The sequence below is a fragment of the Lichenostomus cassidix genome, unplaced genomic scaffold (assembly GCF_008360975.1).
Source record: "Lichenostomus cassidix isolate B80296 unplaced genomic scaffold, HeHo_3.0 HiC_scaffold_460, whole genome shotgun sequence".
Lineage (NCBI taxonomy): Eukaryota > Metazoa > Chordata > Aves > Passeriformes > Meliphagidae > Lichenostomus > Lichenostomus cassidix.
The window spans coordinates 1-24,994 of NW_028147388.1; the positions used below are offsets into that span (position 1 = coordinate 1).

Genomic DNA, 24,994 nt, shown 5'->3' on the forward strand with positions numbered 1-24,994 from the left:
CCCAACACAGACAGTCCTGGCCAATGACAGATTTCATACACTCAGCCCATGTCCCACCTAGCACCCATTGCCCAAGACACCCCTGTCAGTGACGGGGCACAGGGAGGGAAGAGGATTGTCTGGGGAAGGAATTAGAACCATGAGCTCCCGACAGTGACCTGTCTTTGGATGTCTGGCAGACAGAAGTGACAGCACAGCAGCTGTTAAATGCCTACATTCACAGAGGTCTTCCTACGAGATCATTTTCTTTAAATCTGGGTTAGACACACATTTTCATAATAAGAAAAGCAGCTTCTTGATTCTTTTATACGTGGCAAGTAAAATACTTTCCCAGCCCCGTCCTTTGAGTTGATGGGTCACCAATACTCAGTCAGGTGGTTCTCTTTCAATAGCAAAAACAGACTATGAGAAGAGAGGTTAAAAGCAGACGATCTAATCTAACCTATCTGTACTCCAAGTTAGGAGCCCTGATCATAACAAAATACCAGCGCCAGATCCCCTGCAGAGATTATCTGTAACAGGTACTTTATATATTTCAAGCTCAGGATTTGTCTCAACTTGCCTGGATAACAGCAGAGATAATAGGGTACCTCATTACGCTTTTGTGAAACTTAAAACATTTGGCACTTTGCAAAATGCTTTAGATCCTATTTAGCAATAGCCTAATTAGTAGAGCTTGTGGGTTTTTTTTTCTCACTGTCTTTACAAGCTGATCAGGTAATATCCCTAAAATTTAAATTTAAAAGCACACAAAAATCCTGAACCAAAATATGAGGAAACATACAAATACAGTTTTTTCTACTCTGTGACTTTTTCACTCACTTTCCCATGTCGAGCAATCTCATTATATTAGTTCAATCTATTTCAATATAAAATAAACCCATCTCAGATTTTGTAGGACACCAAACACATCATATCCCATCAAACTGAGCATAGTGCAGCTTTTAGATATAATAGAAATATCATATAGATGCTAGAGTGGGAAAAGATTTTTAAAGCCTACATGTATTCAATAATGATCACATAGTCTACAAATCTCTATTATCTGCTTAAACTTCCTTTTTTCTTTTTTTCTACAAGTGTCTGAATTTGTGCTGTTACTACCAGATATAGTTTTCTGAGGCCTTAAGGTCAGTAGAAATATTCTTTGCCCTTCTCCAGCCAAATTCATGATCTCAGGAAAGCAAAAACCATGTTTTATTTCGGGAATTTGAAGAACTCGCTGTTCTGCTAGTCCTGAAAAATGGTCCCTCTTAGAACAGGGAAAATGAGAGTTAAAAGTACTTTTTGCTAGTTGTCTGAAACCAATGAAGTGCATTTTCCACATAATTTTTAACACTCTGAGCTGCAAATTGCCTATGCAACAGTGTAGGGACTAAGTCCATCCACAGCATGTCACAGCACCTATAGGACTCAGTGTCCAGCTGTGGCACTGGCTGTGTGACAGCAGTACTTGCACCCCTGTATGCCTGGGCACAGGGCTATGGCACAGCTGGCTATGCCACTGCCCAGCCTGGATGCTGGTCCTTGAAGGCAGAGCTGCTGTGGGATAATCACCACCATATGCTGAAGTGGCTCTCCAAGACCGGGATCTTCTTACCTTGTAAATTCATCCAGTCACTGCATTGACAGACATTCTCTTTGTTAGGAGACAAGGGCATTTTTGCTGTTTTTCTATTACAGTCTCTCTCCAGATGGAACTGCTCTCCAGAGCATGGTGCTTTGCTTTCCTAGGGTTGGCAGGTTTCATGTGCTAAAGCTCTTTGCAAATACAAGGGCTCCTACTTCAAAACAACACAACAGAAATAAGAAAGGCATGAAAAGAGAGATAAATACAAAAGCACATCTCTCGTTTTGAACAGCTCCCAGTTCAAGAGGGGGGAAAAATGAGGACACCCCACCTTGAGTCTGAGCTGCTGAGCCATTCACAGCAAGGTACCACAAACATTTGTTGGGGCTGGCTGTGCCAGCACACATTGGACAGGAAGGAAAGAAGAGAAAGGACAAATTGGAGGAAACCATAACAATCAAGTAAGAAACAACAGTCGCTGTCCCTCTCCTTTATGTGTCTATCCTAAAAATTCTCTAAGATAACACAGGAACACAGACCTCTCACCTTAATTCTGTATCTCTGTGTGTTTCGGTTGGAATCTCTCCTAGGACCAGGAAAAGGAAAACCCTGTGACATGACTCTCCAAGCTGCTGTGAGCTTCTGTGGGTGTGTAAGTGGCTCTTGCTGTTAGCGATGTTTTGCTTTCCCTATCGTGTTTTCAGCCCATGCTGTGGCAGCTTGCCACATTCCCTTGATGTTAAGAGACATACAAAACTGGCAGCAACTCTTATTCTCTTTTCTTTTTGACTCACTGGAGATAAACTTTAGATGGCAGATGGATAGTTTCTTGTTTTCCCCTTTGGAATTTCCAGTTTCATTCTTGATAGCCTTTTCTCTTGGGCACAAGTGAGATTACCTGCTTTCCATTGCCCAGCCCTGGATGCCAATCAGGCATGTATGTACCTTGCTCATTTCATTTTGCTCACATACCTACTGTTACATCATTACCGTCAAACAATTTTGCAGCCTTTTCAGGAATTACTTTGGCTCTACAGTTGTGTTCACAACATTGCAAATCAGAATTTTAAATTAAAGCATAGCCTGAAGTCTTCAGCTAGAACTCGTCATCATGGTACTATTGTTTAGATGACTTGGCATATAAAAGCCAAGCCATGCTTACCACAAGAGCTGGATTTTATTGCTTTATGTACACTTCAACAGCAGAGATTCGTCTTCCCAGTAATGTAAAATAAAGGAATCCATTCTGATCTGAAACCCCATGTAGGGGGTTAGTTAGTTTAAAAAACACTGTTTTGTTGCATAAGTTATAAACAAATCACCTTGGAGTTGAGATCCATGCATCTTGTCCATTTATCCCAGCAAAGTCACTTCTCAGGCAACTGTATTTCCCACTGCTAAAGCAATGCCTTGCTGCCCCCATGTGAAGTTAGTGAGAAGAGTAGCATTATTGAAACTCCACTATGGAGTTTGTATGGAGAACTGTTGAATTTGAGATTGCAATCCATACTGACATGTTATACTAACACAATTTTCCAGATGAGGATAATTACCAGAATATATGAGCTTAACTTAGTAGCATTTCCTTTTCTCCCCACCCTGGTTATTAGGTACCTTTTACACTAGCATAACTATACCTGTGGCAAGTACAATTTAAACACTATCAGTACATTTAAGGGTCGAAACTGCCACTCCAGTTGGGGTATTGGTTGCATAAGCAGGACTGGTTTTTATTTCTGCTTAGGGAACATATTTAATATCTACATTTTAAAATACACGTGTATTCGTAGCAGAAGGCTTTCTTTTATTGCCTCTCATTTCCTGGAGAATAATTAGATCAAGATGAGCCAAGAAAAAAAAAACAAAACCAAAACCCAGTCACAGAATGAGGCAAAGGACTGTAAAAATAGCTTTGAATGAAGTGATATGAAGTTAGCACACTCCTCAGGGGCTGGACTGTGAATCTGCAGTGGCTGCACAGGCACCAAGCACATCAGGAGGCAAAGCTTGGCTGCTGCTGTGAGTTCTCGCTCTCAGCACACGCTGCAGTGACAGCAGCAATCAGTGCTGGCACCACCTTATCACAGCCAGCACAGACACCTCCCCTATCACCCGTCTGGCTCCAAAACACACCACTGTCCTGATAAAGCGGTTGGGGGATGCAGCTGAAGGGAGGTGAGAGGGTAACAGCATCTCCAAGTGCTGGGGGACATTTCCCTACAAATTCACAAGTGCAGGAGGAGGCTGTTACTCAGAAAACGTCCCCCAGTGTCAAGACTGAGCCCCGTTGGAGCAGAGCTTTAGGGAGCTTGTTAGCATTGTCCAGCTACTCAGACAGCCCTAATTAATACAAATGTCAGACTCTTCTCCCTCGAGTCGAAGTGCATTGATTTTTGGAGCTTCCTACTTGCTGCAGACACAACAGATTGCTGTACAATATACAAAAGCCTGGATACAAAGCCGATGTGCACATCTTCAGATTGAAAGGGATGCTGTTTTCTAATTGATTTATTATTCTGCTCCAACCAACCACTCCAGCCACTAGCAAAAAAAGAAAAGAATTTTAGTCTTTTTTTCTGCTCCTCAGACAAAAACAGAGGAAGAATTACTTGTGGACTAAATCCATCATCCCACTGTCTGCCCTCCTCAGAGTGAAACTGGCCAATTTGACATGGAATCATTATTATAAAGTTATTTCAAGTAAAAAAAGAAAAGCCCAGTAAAGTATATGAATTTTCCACATTCACACTTCAGTTCATGCCATGCAGAGCATAAAGTATGAACATTTTATCAAATGCAGGGAGAGAAAACTAAGAAAACTTAAAATCAGAAAGTTACTGTTGCCATAGTACAAGGGAAGGATTTGGGCGCCATATACTGGAGAAGCATCATCAGGCAGCTGTTGCCTTTTATTGCACTTTTTGCCTGTGCAATAAAATCAGTGAGGTCCAGCAAGAAAAACGTGCTGCTTCTCTTGGCACAGGTCAACAGGATTTAGTGTAGCTACATTTGCGGTTTGGGGATTATTACTGCAGAGGGGCAAGAAGCAGCAACTTGTTGTGGAAAATTAACAATATGAGAATATTTTCTAGATTAGGACATTTTTTATACTGCTTAGAAAAGAAGTAAAATGATTGTCTTTGTTTGAATCATTCCTATTTTACTTCACAGTTATCTAGCCTGGCAAAGAGGTTTTGGCATTTTGACCACCCTCCACTTCCCAGGGCTAACTTTAAATAATACATCCAGCACTCTGCAGCAGAGTTAGGTTTTTTGTTACTGTTTCTGTTACTGCTGGAAAGGTATCACCATCCATTTACCTGAGAGCAGGATCTTACCCCCATATCCCATTTGCCCCTGTGTTTCCCAGTAGCTCCACAGCCTGGCAAGCCCTGATGCCACCCCAGTGTGGATATCACCATGACAGAGCAAGAAGCACCAGCTGCTGCAGCACTAGAAGTAAGTTATGGGGAGAAGTGATGATGAAGGTGATGAAGACAATTCTCAAGTGTAAAATGGCAAATCACTCCAAGGAATATTTCTAGCTAAATATTGTTACTAATAAAGTATAAATTTATTCTAATATGCCTTTGTATTAGATCTGCATCTCCACTATAGAATTTCAATTTGGACAAGCTGCTAAACTGCCAACTGCTCTACAGTTCCATCCTCTTTTGTACACCCCCAATAAAAGCAGGACGTTGCTGTTGGCATTGACAGCATCATCACACCAGAAGCCAGCATAAGCAATGTTAAAAACCTTCCCTCTCTGATCTCAGAGCAGTCAACTTCTCTTTGCTACCACAGGATTAGGAAGGAGCTTTGTCCTATGGTCCATATACCACATGAGCTTAGGTAGCACTCAAAGGTCTCCCCCTCCCCAGGAATAAGCCTTGCTTGTGGCTTGGCTGCTGGAGGTATGTGAAGACCTGCCTGCTCCTTGAAAGCTATTCCTGTAGTTCAAGGGCGACACTGCTACTGTGGGAGTAAGCAGTAGCCATGTCAGGTGTAGGCAGTTCCTTCTGACAACCACCGGTTCCCTCAGTCAGCAACTAAAAAAATAAAATAAAATTTAAAATAAAAATAAAATACCATTTCTATTTGAAACTGATACAATGTGCATTACTAAGACTAGTTTCCATGGCGTTAAGGATGGCACCATCCTTCACTATCACTTCTGTCCATTCACTTTGTCTGACTCAATGCTAAATTAGAAGCCCTGTAGCTGTTAAGGACAAAGGAGGCAACATGCTGGAGAGCTGTGCCATGCACAGCTGCACCAAATAGAGGCAGCACACTGGAAAGATACAGGTATGTTCACAATCACTCCTCCACAAATTGTCATGAAAGCAGTGGTCTCCAGCAAAGATGGAGAGATGTCCCCACACTACTAAGGACTAACTGCTTGCTGCCATTGCTTCCACTTAGCATTTGGGCGCACTCATTACAAACTTCTTTTTGAAAGATGGACTGTTTTTTCAGTAAAGACACCTTTATCACATCCATCCTACCTTATCCCTGGACAGAACAACAGCGAAAGTGTTTATGCTCAAAGGTTAGATTCCTTTATGTGTATGCTGATAAAGAAGTAAGAGTGGCTCAAACAGCCAAGGAATGCTGACACTGTTAACAGGATGAGAAGGTTAGGGTGTTTTTTCACTTTAGGGCAGCTTCTACTTAGGTCCTTAACCATGGAGTTAATAGACTACCCAACTGCATACAGCATAGACATACTTCTTTCCCCAAGGTTTCACTCAACTGGAAGTCTGTTCAAGCTGCCTGACACCATTTTTTTTCCCTGAGAATTTACCCCCTTCTCCTCTTAATAAGAATACATGGTATTTTTCAGAATTTCAAGTTTTGTATAATGAAGTTTGATTTTGAATTCTTGACTTTAAATATTCATCAAGTTTGTGTTTCTTTCCCTGTCTAGTACAGCACAGTGACTGATCAAACCTCATCCTCCTAGCTTTCTTTTGTGACCAGGATCATCATTATCCCAGAAGCATATCCTGTTACCACAAAGTGCCACATTAAATGCACAGAACCAGCAAGGGATTTTTTGCCCAGAAGCTATATACCAGCCTCTAATTAGAACTTTATTTTGGAAGCAATTACACGATGTTCTAATAAACTGTTGTCCTGCTGGTACCCAATCATACGCCGTAGAGTGATTCCTGCATCAAAGAGAAAAGAAAAAACAAACAAATCTGTGAAACATTAATTGAAAAAACAAATGAAATATATTTTGCCTGTTCAGCTAATGACCTGTTTAGGACAGGAGTATGTATTCCAAGTTTTCCATACAACTGTTCAACAGAAACAATCCAATATCCTGGTGGGGGCTGATCTGTACTCAAACAAAAGTAAAATCAAACCAGAAGCTCTTCTAGTTTGTAGAAGTTTAATCATAACCTGCTCATAAGTTGGAATTGCCTAACTTCTAGAAGGTAAGAAAACAGAAAACAAAGGTAAAGGAACATGTAGCTTACTCACCTCCTCACTGAGGCACTTAACTGCAGCCATGGGTTATAAAGATTAAATTCCTGAGGCGGAGTGAAAAAAAGCATTAAGTAATAAACCTCCTAGCAACAGGAGCCAAATGGGTCAGAAGGATTGCTCAAATATTGAAGTTCAACAAAATTCTAACACCATAAAAAAGTGTGTCAGAAAATGTTTGACGTGGAAACAAAAGATGACATACCTTGTCATCGAATTGTTTAGATTGGAAAGATCAAGTCCAACCCTTAACCTAGCATGGCCATGTTCACCACTAACCCATGTCCCTAAGCACCCAAGTCTACATTGTTTTTCAACACTTCCAGGGATGGTGACTCAACCACTTTTCTGGGGAGCCTGTTCCAGCGCTTGACAACAAGCCTTTCAGTGAAGAATTTTTCCTTACTATCTAAACTTCCCTTGGCACAACCTGAGGTAATTTCCTCGTCCTGTCACTTGTTACCTGGGAGAAGAGACTGACATGCATCAGGCTACAGCCTCCTTTCAGGCAGTTGTAGAGAGTGACAAGTCTCTCCGAGCCTCCTTTTCTCCAGCTCCCAGCTTTTCCCCCAGCTCCCTCAGCAGCTCCTCATAGGACATGCACTCCAGACCCTTCCCCTGCTGTGTTGCCCTTTTCTGGACACACTCCAGCAACTCAATGTCCTTTTAGTGAGGGGCCCAGAACTGAACACAGGATTGCAGGTGTGGCCTCATCAGTGCCAGCGGGATGATCACTGCCCTGGTGCTGCTGGCAACACTTGCTGACACAAGTGCACCTCTCCAAGCCATAAGTATCCAGTTTCTCCAGGAGGAGGCTGTGGGAGAATGTGTCAAAGGCTTTACAACACTCCAAGCTGGAAACATACACAATCTTTCCCTTATTCACTGAGCTTGTCACCTTGTTACAGAAGGAGATCAGGACCTGACCTTCACAAACCCCTGCTGGTGGGGCTTGATCCCTTGGCTCTCCTGCACATGCCACATGATGGCCCTTAAGATGATTTGCTCCATGACCTTCCCCAACACTGAGGTCAGGCTGACAGGGATGTAGTTCCTTGGATCTTCCTTCTGACCCTTTCTGCAGACAGGTATCACATTTCTTAACCTCCAGTCAACCAGGACCTCCCTGGTTAGCCAGGACCACTGGTAAATGATGGAAAGTAGCTCAGCCAGTTCTTCTGCCAGCTCTTTCAGTATCCTTGGGTGGATCCCATCTGGTCCCCCAGACTTGTGTGTGTCCAAGAGGCACAGTAGGTCACTAACCATTACCCTGTGCTGCATGCCAGCTACCCCTGCAAGGGCCCAGTGGTGGCTGTATGTAACTGGCAACCTCCTGCCCCCTGGTGAACATTCAACATTGAGCTCAGAAGAAACTATCCCGAACTGAATGAAAACGAGGTGTCCCATTCACAGCAGAAAGCCTTGTGCCTTACATCCCCTCACCTCATCCCTGCCACACCTCCATCCTCCTTTTAAGGAACGTACCAGCCAGGTTGTGTGGAGATGGCACATCACAGCTGTGCTGAAGCTCCATGGGCACTGTTGCAGTAACTGTAGTCTTCCAGAGCTGCTGCAGGCATCAACTCCATATCATGCCCTTCCCCAAACCCAGGTGCCCATTTCCATGAGAATCCATACCAGTCTAGACTGTGATATTTTAACTGTCCCTCGGTGTCTGGAGATAGCAGCCACAGCGCTGAAAAGTACTTTATGAGAGGAAAGAGAGAAACAGCCTGACAGCACAATCCCAGTAGTTAGTCCCAAACCTACATCATTTATTGCTGGAAATTTTTGCACATAGACTGTTCTTTGTTCTTAGAAACTTGAAAAAGAGTTTTAGGGAAACAAACTTTTTAGAGAGCATAAGGCATTTGTGCTTTGTGGTACTGATAGATACTCCTAATCTCTCATTAAGGATCTACAAGGTGCTTCTTCTGCTGAGACATTCCATGTATAACCAGTAACGTAACTGAGTTGACACAAATGACTGGATTATTTCTACTGTTCTCATAAGAAGCGGAGTGGAAAAAAATTTAAAAATTACCACTGACATCACGGGGGGGGAGGCCATAAAGCTGTATTCCTGAACCTTTTTTTATTTTTAAAAAATGCTGCTATAAATGCAATTAAGGTCCAAAATACAGTTATGAGTATGTAGACGGAGGGGGTATAGCTGAGTTTGGATTTTTCATGGCAAGGACAATGCATAAACTCTGTCCTGCTCCACCTTATTTCAATCTCCTGCCTCACAACCCACAAGAAAGCAGTAGGTAAGTGTAGTATCTACCTAACTAATTTGACAGAAACAGAGACAAATGCAAGTGCAAAGAAAGTTCTGGATCAGAAAGAGATTCCTGAACCAAGCAACCTAAGGCATAGCTCTCTCCCTTCTCCTGCTGTCTTCCTCACATGGAGAATGCTGAAGAAAAAACAAGTTACTTCTAGTAAAAGAAAGAGGTCACATACATAAGTTTATACCACAGCTGCACAAGGTACAAACTAACAGAAAACCACATCTTAGATGTGACTTGAACCTTCCTCAAGTACAAACTTTTCTTTCTTTACAGAACAGATAATCCAGACTTGATTTAATTTCATGGTGTTTAAATATAGGTCAGCTTCTTAACCTGCTTTGTAGAAAATCAAGCTACACCTTGAATGCATTTGTATTTTACACTCTAATCATATTACATGTCTTTAAATTGGGGGGAAAAAATAATTCGAAACCATGTTTACAATGCTGATCCCTGAAAATCATGACTAAATTCAACCACCCAAGTAATATTCTGGGAATGTAATTATTTCAAATCCCATTTTGACTTTAGTTTGTACTACAATATGTGATTATTCTATTACTTAAACACTTAGGCTAAATAAAGGACATAACTGTTGTTTAATGTGAAAAGAAACAGAGCACAGGTACCCAGGAGGCTCAGACTGCTTCCCTATTTACAAAGCCATTCCTAGAGCTGTGTTACATTACACCATGATCCAGGTTTATACCATGCACTGTGAAGAAATTCCAGACAAGCCCACAGTACAATACCCCCCCTTCACCCCCTCTCCCTCCGCACTTTCAATCCAGGATCAAGGCACTAACGTCAGCAAGAACAATTTTTGCACTATATGAATTCTAGGAAAATCCATTCTCCATTTAGCCAGTAAGGGTTTTGTTTCTCCTATAATGTAGGAGAACAACAGGAAATGATCTCTCAGATAGGCAAATATGTATTACAAGGATCACAGCATTATTGTTTTATTGTTTGCACAATGGTAAGTTGCACATATGGACAAACAGTACACATTTAGAATTAGTTTCACAAATTAATACATTATAAGAGTCCAGTGGTTTAACATATTAACTATTAAAAAAAGCAGTAACAAAGGCATACAAACATTACAGTTTTGACTGCAGCCCAATAAAAGTTTAAAAACAGGTTGAAATCAAAATAAACCGTAAGCTTTATTTTTCTGTGACATTAAAAAAACCACATATCCCTTCCTAAGAGACTGCTCACGAAGACGCAATAACATACAAGTACAAAAGTGAAGAATTCTGTGCTCAGATTCCCTTAATTTTGTCAGATTAAGTGAGAAACCAAACATTTGTCAAAGAGCTGAATGCAGACACTTCCAAAACATACGAAATCGTAGTAACACTTTGACGAGAGAAAGCAAATGACAAAACCTCTACATAAAATCAACTTGGCTTCAAAGTTTCATGCTCATACATCAACCCAGCATCATTATTTGCAAAGAATCAAAGAATCAATTGATCTGTTATTTCCTTCAGATATTTTCCCAGATACAGTGCACACCAAATTGGAGATGCAGCACAAGCTATGATGTTGTGGTAAGATTCATAAACTACTGATGTACAGCTTTAACCTTCAAATTACATCTAGTTCCTCCTCTGTTCTAGAGCAGCAAGTTACTGTACTATACCTTGTTTGAAAACAGATGCCCAGCTGCATTTAAGGCAGTGCTGACAAGAAGCTCATGAATCAACTTGGGTTTCTAACACCTAATTCAGGTTTTCATTAAGACAGCACATCCTATATCCCTCATTTGCAGGGAAAAGCTCATCCAGCCTCACAACTCCTGCTTGCACAAATACCATGTGGCATCCTGAGCTTTCAGTTGAAATCCTGCAGTGCCCTGCTCTTCAGCCCAGGAGAAAAAAAGCCAAAATCAAACAGTTTGGGAACATTACCTATGAAATGTCTGTGTCAAAATGTTGGATTCTTCTTTAGAGTTGGCTGCTAAATGGGCCAAAAAGGTTAAAAAAAACAAAACAAAATGAAACAGCTACTAACCACTATCTACCAAACTTAATGAAATAGTAAACATTGTATTTCAGCTGGTTTTAAACAACAAAACACAGAAGCAATGATGACACAGCCTGGGACCCACTATTTGAAATTCCTAGGAACCTCAAGATACGTGACCACAGGGCAACATGGAGAAACAGAACACACAAAGACAAGGAGATCTGTCTATGAGGGAAGGTATGCACATCTGTGTTTTATACATATATATATATACACATACATACACACACATGTGTGCACTGTACTGTATATATTTACATCCATATACACAAGAACACCCTGAAGTAGATTTAAAGGCCATATCCAGGAACAGAAGATATGAACTCTAGTATTTGTACTAGAATATATTTTATCTGTACAAAAAAAAAAAAACAAATATGCATATATTCATATGGTATAAAGCTTATTAACAAAAAATATTCTGCTACTAACATTAGGTTAAATAGATGATTTTACAAGATTCTTTAATAACAATGCAGTATATAGAACATTTCTAAAACTAGGGCCCAAAATAAAAATACATAAACAGGTTTCTATTCACAAGAAAATAGCTGTTCAATATGATTTCACTAGGGAAAAGTAGCAAAATTTTTATAAATCTCCTGGGATGCAATTTATTTAATGTATCAATCTAGAAAAATAGACTTTTCAGATGAACAAAGTTGATGCGCTTCCCCTTCTCTAAAAGGGGTGCCTATCTTTTCCCTCGCTTGTTTCCAGCTGGAGGTTTCTTCAGCTGAAGAAGTTGCCCTCCTGTCCCAAAGCCTGCAGATGCAGGATTAGACACCCCGAATGTCAGGCCAGCTGATGCTGTGATGCCAGGATTGCTGAAGTTAAACCCAGATGTAGTCGAGCTCCCAAAGCCTTATGGGGGAGGGAAAAATATTTTAAAACATAAGTTATATCAAGATTGCAAGTTTGTTCTTGAAGTTTTCAACACCAGCCATTTTATTACCTGCAGCTGTAACACTTTATACCAACATAGATCTACAATGGTAAATCACATTGCTAGAGAACTTGGACTTACCATGACAACTTGGATATTTCAACACTACCACAGACTACCTCAGTGAGTGCAAACAATTATATCCTAAATCACAAGACTATTTTAACATTATCCATACATGAGCAGCATATAAAAGTCCCACTGAAAGTATACAGCAGCAGAACCATAATTCCTCAAGTTCCCAGCATAAACTTGCAATGCACTCCCAGAAGGTGGGAGGGAAGGCAGAATGTACAGGTAGACCATGGACCACTCCCTTCACTCACAGCAGAGAAATGGCAAAGCTGGAATTGGGGGTGTTCAGCCTTCTTCCTACTGACTTGGCTACCTCTGCCTGCCTTTATAACACAGGCGGCACAGACCACACCTCAAATGTGAGGCAGAGAAGGCTCAAAATCCTTGCCAAATTCTTTGTATTTAAAAACACCCTTTACGGCAACCCAAAAAACAGCACTGGAAACAAAGCTTTGGGAAAACAGAATGACTAGCTGAGCAAATTGTGCTATTTAAATTCTTCCAACCTCTTCTATAAAGGTAAACAAACTGAACATTTGGTTGAGCTATGAAACAAGATCAGTTGAAGAAAGTCTGCCTACGGTTTCCAGCAATGAAACACTAACTCATTTCACTTTCTTTTATAAATTTATATTAGTTATGCACAACCAACTTGGATAATAATTGCAACTATTACAGAATGCTAGAAATTTCTCAAAGATTACTTAATAAGAAGCAGAACTTCATAATTTCACTATTTGTTGTCTCAAGAGACCACAAAATAGTAAGCATGACATGAGCAAGTTCAGATTTAAACAAAGAGCTTCATACAAATTGTACCTGAAAACCTGCAAACAATTAAGATAATAAGAAAAATGGGACTCATTCACAATTAAGAATGTATATTCTCAATATGCATTACTTTATACTGCTTCATTAGTTCTCTAGCAGTCAGTTAAAGCAATCCTTTGGTCACATCAGTATCTTCAACTCAATGCCTAAAATATTTTTGGCGTACAGAAATAAAAACCCAACTGGCTGTCTCATCAGAATCCTAAAGTAGCTCTCACAAGTCTGATGTTTTCTATTCTCTCACTTGTTACTGATGCTCTGCATTAAGAACTACTGCAAAAAAACTCTTGGGTTACACACATCTTGTCAGGAAAATCCATTATCAAAATTCCAGTAACTCATAGTCCTACAGCATGCAGTTGCATGCATGGAACTCATTGTCAGTGTAATAATGGCTGTGCAGATCTAGAGTGTGACTTACGACAGTGAATGTTAGTGCTCATTTAGGTATTGTCTAAATTTTGTGGGCTAATTTGTCTCTCATCCAAGGACGTAAGGGGTGAAACACATGCAATTCTTCTTCCATTTCCCTAATAACTCTGAATCCCAGCCAAGATGTATCAGGGAGTCTCATGAATGAAAATAAGTTACTTTTTTACTTCATGTACGCAAGCTAACAGGCAAGCGTTGCTTCCCATAGAAAACATAATGAATGTCATTCATAATGAAGCTGCATGTGACCTACACTGTCAAGAGTTCAGTAGGCAAGAGTAAGATTTCATAAATTACCTCCACCTTGCTGCTTCTAGAGGCAGGGATTATTTTGAAGCATGTAGGGAAGGCAGCCTATGCTTTATTTGAGTAATATTACAGTAAGAGAGGCATAAACTATGTTATAGAAGATTGAGAACATGCTTGTTAATTTAGATACAATTTCAAAAGTAATATCTGTTACATTAGAAGTGACATTAAGGGCAGCCATTAAAGTATAAAAAGGCAGACATGAAATTCATTAAGTGGTTTTCTCTTGTCATGATAGCATAACAAGGCCAAGGTACCAAGTTTTGTTAGAAGTAAACCAAGCCCTAAAGCTGAATAATCAAATGAAAAAAACTTCAGGATAAAAAACTTGAACAAGGTATACATTGAGTCTTACTCCTGTTGCAAGAAAAGACAGTCCCAGAACAGCTCAGTTTAGAGGCAAGACTCACAAAGTCTTAAACAATAGGTATAATGTGGTCACCAATCTCCTTGCTGAAATAGTATTACTTCTCTGTGAACAGCCATTTTCAGGAATTAAATTACAACCTGCCCTTCAAGGACACAGCCTCTGCATCTCCCTGGAGGGTGTTAAAAATCACAGTTTATTCACTGGGCTTTTGCATCTTGGTTTCCGTCAGCCCTTTAGCTCGGTAAGCCAAAAAAGAGGATGCACCTCCCCATAACAGTATTTTTTTGGTAATTTTAGTACTACAGGGAGAAATAGCAGTTCATCAGATGGCAATTTATTCTTGCCTTCATCCCCCACACCAAAATGGGTGCTCTAGATCAAAAAGTATTTCAAGAATAGCTTTGACTGATTTATAATAGCCTCTCTATCTAAAAGCTGCTCATGGATTACATTAAGGTCTGCTTTTCAGCAGTATGAGTGCATCCAGTCATGATCCCACTTGATTATCTCTTATTTACTGAGGTTGCAATTCTTCAATAAAAATAAGTCTCTAACAAGAATTTTCAGCTCAATCTTCAAAGCATCTGTTTTCACAAAAATTGTGTTTGTACACTTAACATTTTATTAAATTGTTAAACAAATTCAATGGTGATTCTTTTTCTTTTCCCATCACTTTGAGAGTCTTAATGCCCTTTACAATAGCCCACTCACATCAGCCTTTTTGGTTGCTGTTAAATGAACAGGAGTAGGAATAAAATGGAACTTGTTTTGGAGTCAGCTTTCCACAGTGTGTTTCAGAGGGAGGCCTGAGACACTGTTCCATCTTGCAACTGTGTGCACTAAAGGACCTGCAAGAAGACTGAAGCTGCTGTGTTTTTCATCTACTGATGAACACAGTGACCAATCCTGGACTAAGCCAAATTTAGTATTAGAAGATGCTCAAGCACTATCAGAGGACTCAGTTTTCTCCTCAAACACACAAACTGAAACTGAGAAGAGTAGTAAGACCACTACAAACATTTTCAGATATTTTAAAGAAATTAAATCTAACTCATAAAAATTAAACACTTGACAGAATTAATTTGGGGATCTGTAATTTTAATTCTAAGATAAGATCAAACCAATGGAAAATCTGTGGAGGAGATTTGGAGCAGCCTAAGCAGCCTGGAACAGTGTGTGCTGGAACACACACTTAACTAGTGTTCCCAGACACATTAGTCTGGAGTTAAGTGCTCGTATCTAAAGCCCAGCAGCAGCAACAGGGAATTCCATAACCCATATTCACCCCACTTTCCTAGCTTTTTCAAAGAAATAGATTCAGAAACAAGATGCAACCATTATACTGTAATATAAACCAGAATATGGTTTCAGGATCCTGTAAATGATATAGAAGAAACAGGACACAATAAATGAAAAAAAAAAAAAAATTTACCTGGCTAGCCTCGGGTATCATTCAAACCCATTTATACACCCATGATAAAATTAAAGATCGTATGCTGTACGACATAAGGTTTTGGATATACAAGGTAAAAAGGTAGTGTGCTTCTGGGCTACCAAATTTTTTCACAGCAGTTTCTATTCCACAATCCCAGTCTAGACAAAGACTTCATGACCACTTGATTTTCTAAGCACAAAATGACAGAAATTATACTTAATCTGTTTTTATTCCTGGTTACCACTTTCTGTAGCTGAGACTCTTGAGATATAGTTAAACTGCCTGTGCACAGCACCAACACAGCTAAGGCAGACTTGCTGTTTACTTTGGGTGGATAATTTCTTAGTGACGGTCAACTGATCCGTACGACTAGTTTTCTAATTCTATTTTTAATATGTTAAAAACTAGATTACTAACTTTGTAATTTAGCAGCTTGAAATGCTGCAATATTATTTTCCTATAATGGCTAATTTAATATAGGCTGAGGAACAATAAGATACAAGATAAAAACACAAGCAGTGCAAGTCTTCCAGTTGTTTCTTATATTAAGAACTAAGAAAGATAGTTCATGCTTAGACACCAGATACTGCAAAGAGTTCCATCGAGAACTTACTAGGTTGTTAACATTCCTGAACGTTACACAGCCAGGTTAGTGAGCCATTTCCACCTTATAATGCAAGGCTTAAGGTCCTTTACAGACCTAACAACTCATCACTAGACAAGGAGAATCCAGAACAAATATCATAGCACTTCCTAGTAAATGCCAGCAAAACACTGTTTTCTTTTGATAGCAGTTGAACAAACATTTTTCTTGAGACATGATCCTCCTTCAATGTGCCATTGAAAAAAAGACTGTATGACAGACTATAGAAACTATTTGCTTAGTAATAGTTTAGTAAGCTATTATTCCTGTTTAAAAGGTAAATAGAGATGCAAGCTGTATTTCAGACATCTGAGTTAAGGAGCAATAGCATTCATACTTTAATTTTATCACCCCTAAAAAAATGAAACAAAAAAGCTAAATGAGTACTGTGTAGTTCAATTGCCACTGAAATGTTTTCCAAGTAGTTAATATAATGAATTATGAATATATACAGATACAATACACATAACTTACTATTCAAATAGAGTAAGCATTTACATGTTTTTAAGGAAACTCTAGGCTTGTAGAAAATAATTTTAACAGTATTTATAAATACAGTTAAGTCAAACTACTAGTATATTTGTCACTAATTTATAAACTAATTTCAATCAGTAACTGATACCAATGCATTCAAGTGGCAACTGCTTTTCTGTGTATAAGACTGCATCTGATCTCCTGCTTCCACTCCTAACGAGACAGACACCATGAAACAGGAAACATTAATGCTCACTCAATACTGTCTACACAGGAGACCTTTAACAGAAACCAAGCACTTATCTGAAAATGCGTATCTAGCAAGTAAATAGCAAGTATCTAGCAAGTTATGTTAACAGTGATATACACATACAACTTTAAGGACGTTATCAGTTTCTTGGAGTGAGTGTAGGAGTTTAATTATAAGACTTGCTTTAAGATAAACTTGATTTTTGAATTCAAAAGAAACAAACCAACCTGCACTTAGACTTCCTGATGGTTTACTTGTAGTTCCAAACCCAAATGATGATGCTCCTGTGGCACTACTTCCAAAGGCAGAGCTACTTCCAAATCCTAGTAGAATAATAGTAAAGACATACAACAAAAACAAATTACAGACACAGCAATTAAAGACACATAGGTTTTAGGTGAGTATTCTAAACCCAAACAGAATTGTAAGCATTACTTGGTAAACAAATATTCCCAGGATTATTGCCTAAAGAGTATTTTATTCTCAACACAGCACTGTGTTAAGAAAACAGTGCAAACTAGAAAGCGTTGAGAAAAATACTACCTTCAAAATCCAAAACTGAGTAAAGGAAAAGTCCTAAGAACAGGCATTGTAAATGACCAGAGTTTAAGAAATTTCTATTGAATTGCTGTTAAACTGGCAGGCAAATGGTAAGCAAATGAGCTGAAACTAAGAAAATTCAGATACAAGCTACATCACTTTTATCAGAGAATGTCACAATCTTCATCTACAACTCTAGGAAAAAAAAAGTTATGCTTAAAACAGAATAAGCATTTTCTTTCAACATTTTTTCTTCTTGTGCACTTGGCTTATTTTAGAGTCATTGCCCTCCCAGGTTATTGGGGATCAGCTTTATCCAGGAAACGACAAAATAGGTTAAATAGAGAATAGAAACAAATTTCACAATATTTAATGTGAAAAATCATCATAAAAGGGCAGCCATAAACATATAGCTGTAATAAAGTTAATTCTGTTGATTTTGTAATTGACATTTATAATTTTATAATATAAATTTAAGGTTTCAAATCATGCTATTAATATGAGGTCACTTTGAAAGAAAAATAAGTTGGTATTTGCAGTTTGAAATAGAGGCCAGACAATAGGAACTGCAAGAAAAGTATATTTTCTGATTTTGGCTGTCTCAAGTTTTCAAAAAGAGAACAGTATTTGTATTTGAGGAAATCATGTTCCCATCTTAAGTTTCAAGTGTCAAGAAAAATCCTTTTATTTACTGCAAACTAAGCCTTTTCCATTCCTTTACAGAAAGATTTTTGAGATTTTAAAACCAGTAAGGACTGAACACACTATCTGAAGCAGTGTTCTCTTGTTTTCTGAAATTATTATATCAAAGGGGTATTAAAGGTAGATAAATGGCAAGTATCATTCCAGTGTAAGTCAGTTCATTTAAATGATACACTCTTTTGTCCTGTCTAGGTTGAAATTCATAAACAAGGATCAGGCAAGGTGACTGCAAATATTTAACAAAGCATAGAATCTATGCTAATAACTTATATACTCAAATGCAAAAGCTTGCTTATCACTGACTTTTCACAGAACTTTCAAGGAAAGAGAGCAAATCTCCCGTTAAAATGGCACTTCCAGAGCATACACTAGAAATTGTCCTGTTCAAAAAACCAAACTCCTAAGATGAAAAAACCCAAATGAACTTAAGTAATCATTCTGCTAATTCGTTTCCAAGAACACACCTATAGGCTATTTTGCAGGTATGTATTCCTTCTTCTACACTTGCTTCTATCAGATAGTCTTATGGATTTGTTAAAAGACATTTTGCAAATTAATAATGCAAGCAAATACCTTCCTAAGCAGAGAGCTAGGGAAAAAAAAAAGAGAATACAAGTCAGGTTTTTTGGACAAAACTAGAAGCAGTTGGAAATGTTCATTTATTTACATTGGTAAGACTGGTGAACCATCTTTAGTCTACAACCTTTTCAGCAGAAATGAAAGAATTTTATGGGGTTTTTTTAAGGCATTTAAAAGATTGCAGGAAAAACTGGTAATGTTGAAGTAATTTCTTTTTAGCCCATTATTTTCACATTTTTTCTTGCTTAGGTATACACATTTTATCTGAAATAGCTTAAAATCTGATGAGAAGAGACATCAGTAGTTTTAAATGTAATTTCAAGGTGATTATTTAAGGTAAAATTCATGTAATGTTCAAATTAAATCGTCCTCCCAATATCGAGTGACGTTTCATTATTTTAAATACATTACAATACCAATTTGTATGTTTGGCCCAGGTAAAATGTAGGAATGTGGACTGAGGCTGCAGAGGAGGGAGGATGTAACAAGAAAAAAACACATTATGCTTGTGCTGAGCAGATGTAACAATTTTCTTTGTAGATCTTATAAAAGCTTCAGAAGACACTAGTATCTGTAGGAACCCCAACCTATACAGACAGGAAATCTAGATGCAGATTAGATTCTACTAATCACTTAAATTCTATCTGGAGTTCTAGTACAGAGAGCATGTTACATTTAAAATAAAAGGTCCACATTAACTTTGTTTTTTAATACCACCTACTCTTTCACAGTCATGTGTCCTCCTGGCATATAATCCCCACCAGCACTATTAACATTTGAAAAGTATTTTTGCCTCACTTTCAAATGTTGCATTTTCAGCTGGGGGAGAGATTTTTTTTTTCCACCTCAGCACTGAGGCAGAGAGTGACTGCTAAAGCAAATAGATTTCAGCAAGCAGGATCCCAGCCTTGCAGTAACTTTGTAACATTTATTCTTAATGCAAGCAGAAACGGGACCATTTAGTTAAGGGTGAAAAACTTCCATGAATTTCCTACGGCATGATGTTACGCCTCAAGTGCCTAACTTTCACATAGATAAAACTGAGTCAAGTTGTAGTTCCAAATGGATGTACCTGATGCCCTTCTCTAGCTTTCAGAGCACAACTTCTATGTGATTACCTCATCCTGTTCATCTTGGGGTTTCACTACAATGGCTTAGCCCTAGCAACTCCTTCTGCAAAGGTAGGAAGAAGCCTGGAAAGCACAGATCTGCCAAACTGTAAGGTCTTTCCCTGAAACAGATCATCCTTTTAAGTGGAGTTAAAGGTTTGCAAGAGATTCAGCTGTGTGGTATAATAATTCAATGAAAGATTAGAAAAGTTAAAGTGTACCTCCAAGGCTTGAAGAACCTAAGCCACTTGATTGCAAGCCAGTGCCAATACCTGAGCCGAATGGCGTTCCAAAACTAACTCCCAGAGATGGCTGTGGCCCTGGTACAAAAAAAATGAGAACAAACTTGCCTTACTCTTTCACAGAAAAGAGGTCCTTTATTTACTTATGCAAGTATTTGATAATGTGAACATCATTGCTTTCAACAAATCCCATTAAGATCCCAGATTTTGCCTCATCAAAATTTCTCACTTAACTGTCTGCCTCTACATTGACTTGGCAAAAGTCTATGAAAATGCTGATTGTAATAAGGTGAAACTAACTAAAACCAATAATGTAAGAACATAATTTAGTATTTTTACAGTTAACTAGTCTCACCTGAAACTTTAAAATGTTAATCAAAACCCTGAAGAACTCAAAGGTAACAACATTTTGCCCCCTGCATTAACGGAATCAGAATAAGGAAAAACTTTCAAATTAAAAGTAAAAGAACTGACGCTAATGTAACTAAAACTGTATTCCTTAAGTTAATTTAACAAATAGGATTCTTCAAAACTACTCAAGTACTCCATCCAAATTTAAACAGAACACTAAGATAAAAAAACAGGACAATGACTTTATTTTATTAAATTTATTGTTCATTTTTAAGCAAGTCAATTACACAGTAACATGACAATTCATTTTTTTTCCACACAAGTGATAACTGAGTTCTGTTAAGCTCTGCTACATAACACCATTCAATAAGGTAAACTAGTCAAACCACCTGTTTAAATAACCATTTACAAAAGGCACAGTTCTGTGTACCTTAAAGAATTAGATACATTCAAAATTTCAGAGTGAGAGTTTGTTCCATAATTTAAAAAAGCTGACAGTACTTTCCCTGCATATTCACATTAAGATGCAGGACTGCCAAAAAACAATTTCAGTCTGCCAAGATGAAATTTACAGTCTCAGTTCCTTTTTTCACTTTAACCTTGGGGAATAAGGATCAACTTGCTAGCCCATCACTAACACATTTTAAAATAATTAATTCTGATAAATAATTAATATATTTTGACAATTTTCACAGTACAATCTATTCCTGTCTTTTTCAAACAGTTTTCAGTGCACTATTTAAAAACTTTAACCATTAAAGATAAAATACAGTGCCAAACTCTTAATCCACAGACATCTGCACCTCTGGTCAAGATGGCTTTCTCCATCTTTGAACATATTTGACATCCTGTATCTGTGAAAGTGATGATTTATTCAAATGTTACTATAAAGCTCAGATGATTTTGGCCTTTTTCCTAAACTATTATCACATCTGGGCTATTTTCATTCAAAATTTCCCAATACTAATATTTATACAGACTTTTAAAATGTGAATATTTCAAACTCTTAAAATAATTCCAGTACTTGAAGATTTAAATGCAACATCATTTTGAATCAAGTGAAAGGCACTGTATATTAAAAAGTAACATCTTTTGCTAGGAACACAAAATTCTTATGTGATCCAAGCTGAATGACATCTGTATACTCCAAGTAGTGTTAAAACTAAATTTTAAGGGCAACTAAAGTTGTTAGCCTTCAGTTTCTGCTTAGCAGAGAATAGCTGGGAAACCCAAACTATTTCTTCCACTTAAAAAAAGTATATCAGATGTCGCAATTACAAATTTCCACAAATTTCAAACTGAAGTTGTTTACATCCAGTTAAAATACTGATACATCTACCTAGCAGCTCTTTAAAAATATGAAAAAAATTAACAATAAAAAACCAAAACCCCCTACACAAGTCAGTAAGCGAATAAACTAAAAGAACCCAAAACGACATATCCAGTTCCTTCTCAAGTACACAGGTTTCTGTCTCAGTAGGAGGCACTGTTAGTGGAAGACCCTATAAACAAAACACTACAGTCCTCCAGGCCAAGATTTTTACCAAATACAACATGCATTTTTGTTTTTTTTAGAGCCAGTATAAAACATTATACTAAAACACCTCAGATCATATAAAACAGAATCTTATGCCTTAGCTAACAAACTTTTCCTTGAGCAACAGCATATGATATTTGTTGATTTTGTACCATAATGTTCTGAAGGTATCATCACTACTTATAGTTCTTGTAAGTAAACATAATCTTCAATACCAAAAAACTAGAAAGATTCTTTGATACCTAGAGTACTAGCAAGAAAAAAATGGCACTTCTGGCTATTACAGGTATGAGACAAATTCTTTATAACAAGTACTTTAACATTTTAAAACTTGATGTATTTGCCCTGTAGAGCACTTCAGTTTAATGAATAGGACCCATTACACAGAGCCCAGACAGGTCAGACAGATTTCCTAGTGATGTTCTGCAATTTTTTAAATCACAACTGGTCCAAACAGTGAGTAAATTTAGCATGACAATTTAGATCTGATTCTGACAAAGTAATACATTGGTTAATTTTAACCTAGGTCAGTATCAAACTACACAATAAAAACTTTAAGTGCTATAAAGATTTCAGTATCCTTTCCCATTAGCACTTCAATCTCATACTGAGTCAAGTCAAAACATAGTGCGCTAACAGCTTTATAATGCTTTGACTAAGTTTATAGTTCACCAGTTAAGGAGAGAGTAACGAAGTTATTGGGAGGTTATTTCTAGAGAAAGGTGAGCTTAAAGAAAAGCATTTCTTTAAGACAGTTTACTCTTGCCAAAAAAACATCAGTTGCAGCCTCTTACATTTACAGGTCTCGGTGCACTAGGCTTTAATTTACTTTGAAATCTTTTATTTTAATCCCATCAATAACAATAATAGGTAGATTAGCCACCACCATTTTAACTTCCATGCTGTTCAAGATTGCTCAGGGAGGGTGCAGGTAAGACAGTGTTTAAAACTCTAGCTGCTTGAAAAGTACTAGTTTTCTCTAGTGCAGAAAAGCAAGACCAGCCTCACCGCTACAATAAAGCTGTGCTCAGAATCAAAGTGCCAAACAAGGGAGAAAGGTTGTGCACAGACAAAACTTCAGCGTAATTTTAATAATTCTAGCTTCAAAAACTGCACAAAAATTGTGCTTTAATGTGCACACCACGGTCTTGATTATCCGTCCCAGGTGACTAGTGGAGTGCATTTTTGCTCCCTTTCCTCCATATGACCAGGACTCACTGGCTTTTTTTATTTCAATAGAAACCAAAAATGTCTTGGCATACAGAGAGAACACAGGGTGCATATCTACACCCAGGAACTGGGGAAACATTCCCTGATCCCACAGCTTAGATGTAACTGCTAAACTTTTGACTTCTGAAAATAAATGTAAAATAAATTATTATTTATCGTTTTCAGAGAAAGAGCAGTAACTAAGTTAAACTTATGAAATACTTAACCATGTAAACATCAAATATTTTTTAAAAGACTAAGCATCCTGATCCCTCAGTACTAAAGTACTATATATTACATTTTTCATCCAAAACTTTAAATGCCAGATTAATTTTCTTGTTTTATTCTCATCTTCAAAATCAGCAACAGCAGATCAGGTATTACACAGACATCCTTTACCCCTCTCTCCTTTTACATACACCTTGTTTCATAGCCTTTTTTCTCAGAACCTTTTACCATCCCTCATCTAGCCCATCCTTCCAGATCTAGATCTTGCAAAGAAATATGTGCCATTTTAACTTCTAGCAGATAGTAAACATAATACAAAGCTAAAACATGAAGCACTCACAGCAAATGGCCATCTGAAAATTCAAAACAACTGAAAGAAAATAAAGAGGAGGCAGTCCTTAAAGATTCCTGCAAACTGAAAGAACAGATTCTTCTCTTTTCCCAAAACAAAAAGAGGCAGACTTAATCTGAAACTAGGAAAAAGTCAAGCACTGAAATCAGTAATTTAGGAAAGCTATGAAATGTTCCCATCTAACAAACTTTTAGGACTTCAAGATATCTTTGAAATAGTTTAGGCCTGACTAATTCTACTTTTGATCTAGAGGGAACTCAGAGTACCTTTTTTGTTCATCTAACCCTAAAGAGTCTCAAGTATTCTTAAAATGCCACTCAGACCATCAATTTATTTCTATTTCTTCAGGTCCTCAAGTGAGTTGCACAGAGGGTTAAAGTATTCCAACTGAGTAAGTAGTAAGAAGATTGTTATCTACTTGTGTTGGCATTTTTAAGTTAATGGCTTTGTTCTATCTGTATCACTCTTGTAGTAGGCACATTTTTGGCTTTTGAAATACTCTGTCAAAATGACCACAAAGAAAAGAGGCAAACGCCAAATCAACCTTCATACACTCCCATTGGTTCCTTTCACTGTAAAATGTTATAAAATATCTCAAGGTATAGAGTCACATTACCTCAGTTGTGTTGGTACAGGCCAATTCTGCCATTTGCTTTTTTTTATCCCCTCCTCTTTTCATTCCTATTACTAAGAGAATATTCACAAAGTCATGCCATAAGTGGCATAAGTTTACTGAAGTTTTTAGCAGTTCCCTTGAACTGGACTAGAAGTTCAGGAACTTCAAATCCCTCCCCTCAATTCATGAAAATGCAGGAATAAATTTAAATGTGACATCCCAAGTGTATGAATTTCATAAACAACTGATCCTGTAATGACCATGGAGAGTCTTTAAAAAAACAAATATAAGACAAGGAAAAAGATGAAGAGTAAATTACTTTGGCAACATTAGGCTGCACAAGCCACACTACTATCTGTACTAA

The 24,994-nt window shown here is 37.9% G+C and overlaps 2 long non-coding RNA genes across 2 annotated transcripts; both read right to left on the minus strand.

The window, feature by feature from the left end:
- Window positions 1-1,179: 1,179 nt before the first annotated feature.
- LOC146423267 (uncharacterized) lies at window positions 1,180-2,745 on the minus strand. Its single transcript, XR_014847602.1, has 3 exons — window positions 2,117-2,745; window positions 1,902-1,961; window positions 1,180-1,781 (listed from the first exon to the last, which is right to left on the minus strand). It is a non-coding gene; the product is annotated as an uncharacterized LOC146423267 (long non-coding RNA).
- Window positions 2,746-6,618: 3,873 nt separating this feature from the next.
- Window positions 6,619-20,861, minus strand: LOC146423268 (uncharacterized). Its single transcript, XR_014847601.1, has 4 exons — window positions 20,317-20,861; window positions 17,393-17,488; window positions 8,555-12,264; window positions 6,619-6,747 (listed from the first exon to the last, which is right to left on the minus strand). It is a non-coding gene; the product is annotated as an uncharacterized LOC146423268 (long non-coding RNA).
- Window positions 20,862-24,994: the final 4,133 nt, after the last annotated feature.